Source organism: Onychomys torridus, chromosome 1 (genome assembly GCF_903995425.1).
Source record: "Onychomys torridus chromosome 1, mOncTor1.1, whole genome shotgun sequence".
NCBI lineage: Eukaryota > Metazoa > Chordata > Mammalia > Rodentia > Cricetidae > Onychomys > Onychomys torridus.
In genome coordinates this window covers 32,614,549-32,620,705 of record NC_050443.1, presented here as the reverse complement: position 1 = coordinate 32,620,705, position 6,157 = coordinate 32,614,549, and positions in this window count along the sequence as shown.

Sequence of the window (6,157 nt, the reverse complement as noted above, 5' to 3'; positions counted from 1 at the left end):
AAAAGCAATAGAATTGATCTTATAAAGAGAGCTGATTGGATCTTGCCTCGAATTGTACGTGAAAAACCCATATCTGGAGTTCGGACATTTTATACAGATGCCAACAAACAAGGAAAGGCAGGTTACAAATCAGAAAATTTAAGTAAAGTGGTTCAAAGTCCTTATAATTCAGTTCAAAAATCGGAATTGTATGCTATTCTGTTGGTATTAATGGATTTTTCAGAACCTCTCAATATAGTTACTGACTCTCAGTATGCTGAAAGAGTGGTATTACATATTGAGACTGCAGAATTTATCCCTGATGCTTCAGAATTAACTTCACTATTTATTCAATTACAAGATACAATCAGGGAAAGGAGTCATCCTTTATATATAACTCACATCCGATCCCATACTGGTCTGCCAGGCCCTCTAGCACAAGGTAATGATGAGATTGATAAATTATTGATAGGAAATGTGCTGGAGGCCTCAGAATTTCATAAGAAACATCATGTCAATAGTAAAGGTTTAAAAAAGGATTTTTCCATAACCTGGCAACAAGCCAAGGAAATTGTAAAGAAATGTCCTACTTGTTCCTTCTACAATCAGACACCATTACCAGCAGGATGTAACCCAAAGGGTACTCAGAGGAATGAAATCTGGCAGATGGATGTGTTTCACTTTGCAGAATTTGGAAAATTGAAATATGTACACCATACTATCGATACTTATTCAGGATTTCAATGGGCAACTGCTTTGAGTTCTGAAAAAGCTGATTCTATAATCACTCATTTGCTAGAAGTTATGGCCATCATGGGTATACCTGCACAAATTAAAACTGACAATGCTCCAGCATATGTCTCTATTAAAATGAAACAGTTTTTTGCTTATTATAATATAAAGCATATCACAGGTATACCACATAATCCTATAGGCCAAGCAGTTATAGAAAGATCCAACAGAACTCTAAAGGACATGATAAATAAACAAAAAGCGGTAACAAAAACCCCCAGAAATAGACTGCACAATGCTCTATTAACTTTGAATTTTCTCAATGCTAATGAGAAAGGAACAACAGCTGCAGAGAGACATTGGTTAATAGAAAAAACAACAGAATTAAATCAGCCTATATACTTCAAGGATGTGCTGACCTCAGAATGGAAACCAGGGCATGTGTTACGTTGGGGACAAGGTTTTGCTTTTGTTTCTGCAGGAGAAGATAAGCTGTGGGTACCATCAAAACTGATAAAGGTTCGATTTGAACAAGAGAGACCTCTTAATTAGAAGAGTTGATAGTTCATCAACCAACATGACCATCCAGTTTAAACTCACTTATACCATTAATACATGCCTTTTCATTTAATCAGATGAAACTTGCCAAAAGGGGACCTCCCCAAAATTAGTCTTGGGGAAGGGTTTTTGTTTTTGTCTTTTAGGAGAATGAAGGCTAAGGAATCTGAAGAACACTGGACAAATGAGACAAATGAAGAAAAAGGATAAATCATCTGTCCCAGGAAAAAGAGTAAAATGGCCTATTGGTATATCATCTACAAAATTTCATAAATCTTTCATAAATGTTTGTTTCTGCTCTTTCTCTAAAAAATTAATACTCTTAGTCTTCTTGTAGTCCCAGTTCAATTAAAGCTTCAAGCTGATTTTGGAGTTGGAGTATGGCTCTCTCCTCCTTTAAACTCAAGCATGTTGTTAAAAAGAAAATGAAAACTCCCTGTATCATACCAGAAGAAAGAGCCATCTTCTGACATGGGACAGGAGAAAAACCAAATTAATTAAGGGACTATTCTATTACTAATCTCAATTCTTTGACTCTATTCTGATTCTTTAAACTTTTCTTAAAGTATGAATTTTATATCAGAATTCACAAGATATATATATATATTTTAAACTTTGTTGAGATAATAATGGTCATATGAGTACTAATTAATTTAGAGAAAAGGCTTCGATTAGCTGCCTATACATGTCTTTGTGTTCGAGTCTCTTTTCAGTTTTCTGCAGGAAATCACGGCCAGGCCTAACATCAAATGAAATCTCCAGGAAGAAGATGGGGCCCCACAACGACAATTCCACGTGGAAAATAATATCACTAAGCTGACAAACATCATCTACAGATCAGCTTTGGACTACAAAGTGCTTAGAGCAATTCTGAGATGGCTAGCTGAGATGATCCAGTTTCAAAGACTGCTTGAATAAGGACTTGAGATAAACCCTGAACTTTGGCATTATGGATAACAAAGAATATAGTTATCTTTCCTAGAATTTGTCAATTAACCCAAAATTTTTCTTTTCAGAATAAAGATAACTTCGCCCATACCCAGCAGGAAGCAATTTTAAGAATTTGACGCCCACATTCCCAAAGGGGTGGTGTGGGGTGGGTGGTTTTTTTGGTCTTTTTATGGGTATTGGGTCTGGGATAGTTTTCATTGTTTAGGAGGGTTGGTTACAAGTTGTTGTTAAGGGTTAGGAAAAGGGCTAGGCAAAAGGTGCTTGTTTTAAAAAAAAAAAAAGAAAAGAAAAAAGAAAAAGACAATTACTAGTTTTAAATACTTTACATTCAATTGGATTGTTTTATATTGTATACAAATTATTATTATTGAGATTGAGATTGTTAGAATATACCATATACGTATTTCTAATCTTGTTCGAGATATTGTATTTATACCATTCATTTAACAATGTAATGCAATTTGCTAATCCTTGAATGTTAGTAATTACCAACTATTAGGATATATAGAAATGAAAATTAGTGGTTAGACATTACAATTGAACTTGTAGTCATATTAGGTGTGTTTTCAAGGTCAAACAGATATATTTTAGATAGACAGGTCATCTTCAAATCCTTCAGAGATCTACAGAATATGGCATTTAAAATGTTTTAATAACTTAAGAATTTTTCTTTTTTCCTATGACTATGAGACATGACGGTTCCTGGCAGTACCAATCTTCTTCAGAGAAAATATGGGCATTGAATAAACTGCATATGGAACTAACTTTCATTGTTGCAAAAGTCAGCCACTGGACAACAAAGTATCCCTGAATCAACTGCTGACAAACAGGACAGACAGGACATGAAACCAAGGACTACCAATTCTTGCCAAAACAACTGTGGTTGTGGCTTTAACAAAAGGCATCTTCTGAAGCCAGGACAATATGGCACCATCCCTGAAGTGAGTGACCTTTGCAATCTGTAAAAGGTACTGTGCCCTTTTCTTCAAAGGCAGCTGAACAGGGAGTGGGCCAATGGCTTCTGATATGCAAGGGAACAGCAGATGAAACAGTTATTCTTGAGGAATAACTAAGCTCACCTCTTTCAATAGTAGACTGGCCTTTAATAGAGAGATGTGGAGAAGAACAGGATGCCAAGATGAAGCCACATATACACAGCCAAGAAAAATTGACAGCTGAATTGAAAAGACATCAATAATTTCCAGAATTTAAAATCCTGAATCATGACATGACACTAATGGAATTCAGGTGTTTCTGGTACATGGACTGCTCTCACCAAATGTGAGGTCAAACTGTTGACCTTGTATACATCTTAGTTCACAAAAGAGTCTGTCAGATACGCTAAGCCTGTAGGCTGAAGATGATGCCCCAACACTGTGGAGAAACCTCAGGTGACTGTCCAGGCAGCTGGCTGTTTCTGTCAACTCACATTTTTTTTTTTTGAAGCTGCTTGCATGCACTTCTTGTTTTTATTTTTTATTAGGTAGTATTATTTCCTTCTTGGGTCTCTGAGGGAGTTGAAGATCAGTTAGTTATAGTTATAATTATCTTTGTTAAGGATTTCAGAAAAACTCACTAAGAGCTGTAAGTGTATAAATTTGAAAGACGTTATAAGACAGTCATATAAGTTAGGATAAAAAGTGAATCAGGTACATTCTGGACTTACCAAAATAGGATAGATAATGGAATTATTTTCTCTGAATTTGTCAATTACAAATGGACTAGACATTGTTTAGGTATTTATTGTTTGTATATATGGTATATATAGTTATTGTACTTTTGTATATAGTTTTTCTTATATTAGTTATAACTTTTTCCTTTTTTTTTCTTTTTATTAAAATAGAAAAGGGGAAATATAGTGATATTTTACTTGTATTGAAATGTGATTTTATTTGTATGTCAATAAAGTTGCCTTGAGGTCAGAGCAAGCCAGAGCAGAAGCCTAGCAGTAGTGGGGCACGCCTTTAATCCCAGTACTTGGGAGGCAGAGCTAGGCGGATCTCTGTGTGTTCAAGGACATAGCCAGCATAGCAGACACACGCCTTTAATTTCAATACCAACCATAGAAGACCTGGAGGTCTGTACAAACAGGCAGTGACGAGGAGGTCATGTGGCTGGGTTACAACCAATGAGGGAGGAGAACAGAAAGTCTTTAAATAGACAGGACGCACAGAAGTAGGTCTCTTGCGGAGAGGAGGAACCGCAGAAGCAGTGAAGGGTAAGGTTTTCCGCTTTGGCTCTGACCTCGTGGTTTTTAACTCTGCAACTGGCTCTGTGTTTCTTATTTAACAAGCAGGATACATCTACAACATCATAAAATAAAAATAAAAAAGACAGACAGTAAATATATAAGCTGGTAACATAGGCATTATATACTGTGAATTACAGTATGTGTGGTGCATTTATATTGATAGATTACAGTGTCTTTTTGTTTACAACTGTGTTGTGACGAGTGACACATGAGTAATGCATTGAGGATAACAATGGCTACAATGGCACTCCACAATAATGACTTTTCAGCACCAGAATAATTTTAAGAAGGTACTGTCACACATGAGATCCATCACAGTATATGAACATATTGCCTTCTTGCCTGTATGCTTGGTTCACACTTATTAGCATATCCCATCTTCACTCTTGGAGACAGTCTATACAATAAACTAACATTTCCACACCATTTTTTTTATTGCTAACTAATTACAAACTAATTACAAGTTGCTTTGTTTAAAGTATAGGAATTTCCTGTGTACATATTTCCCAGCCTAAACCAAGAGAGAAATGTTGCAATGAATGTTTTATCAGAACCAGGAAGCAAAATTGGCTACTGATCAACGTAGATTTCTGCACAAATTTACTTCTGTACGTGGAAGTCGTTTTTGCTGTGGGATGTTCTGTATGTCAAATGTGCTGCTCTGATTGGTTAATAAATAAAAAACTGATTGGCCCCCTCAACCCATCCCACAACCAAGTTCTCCAGGCAGGAAGTATAGGCAGGACAAGAAGAGAAGAGACCTGCCAGCCACCACCATGATAAGCAAGATGTAAGGTACTGGAAAGCCACAAGCCACATGGAAAAGTATAGTTTAATAGAAATGGGTTAATTTAAGATAGAAGAAGTAGATAATAAGAAGCCTGCCATGGCCATACAGTTTGTAAGTAATATAAGTGTCTGAGTGATTATTTTACATGTGGGTTGTGGGACTGTGGGGGCTTGGTAGCACCTGGAGAGAAGCTCTCCAGCTACACATTTTTATGGGTAGTTTCCCCCTATTTTGTTATATTTATAGACATATATTACCACCAACACACATAAGTAATCTGTATTTATTACTTTTTCATAGTCATGATCAAAATACCTGACAGAGATAACTTAGGGGAAGGAAAGATTTCTTTGGCTCATGGTTTCAAAGGGTCCAGTCCATTGTCACTTGGACTCATATGTTTGATTACAAGAACATGATAGTGGGAACATGTAATAGAAGCTGCTCTTTAATAATTTGGAAAACAGGAGATTTCTCAAAGCTAAAGCAAGATAAACCCTCAAAGCCATACTCCCAGAAGCCTATTTCCTCAGAAGTTCCCATCTCCCACGTCTTAGCAACTCTGAATAATGCCATCATATTTTGAATCCATCAAGGCACTAAGCTATCTTTCAGGTCAGAGCCTCCTTAATCTAACTGGCCCTGGGAACACCCTCGCAGACATATCCAGATGTGCGCTTCATGGCACTCCTAGCTGTTTCATGTAATCCAGTCAAGTCGGCCATCTAGACTGACCCCAGAGCTGGGTTTACAGTTGAGTGAGAGTTTGCCTAACAAAAACACTGAAGCAGGGGAAACAATCTAGTCATCACAATGTCCAACTATTTTTTTATCACACAACGCCTTCCCATCTACCTTCGTAATCACACCCATTCCCACCCCTCTTCACAAATTAT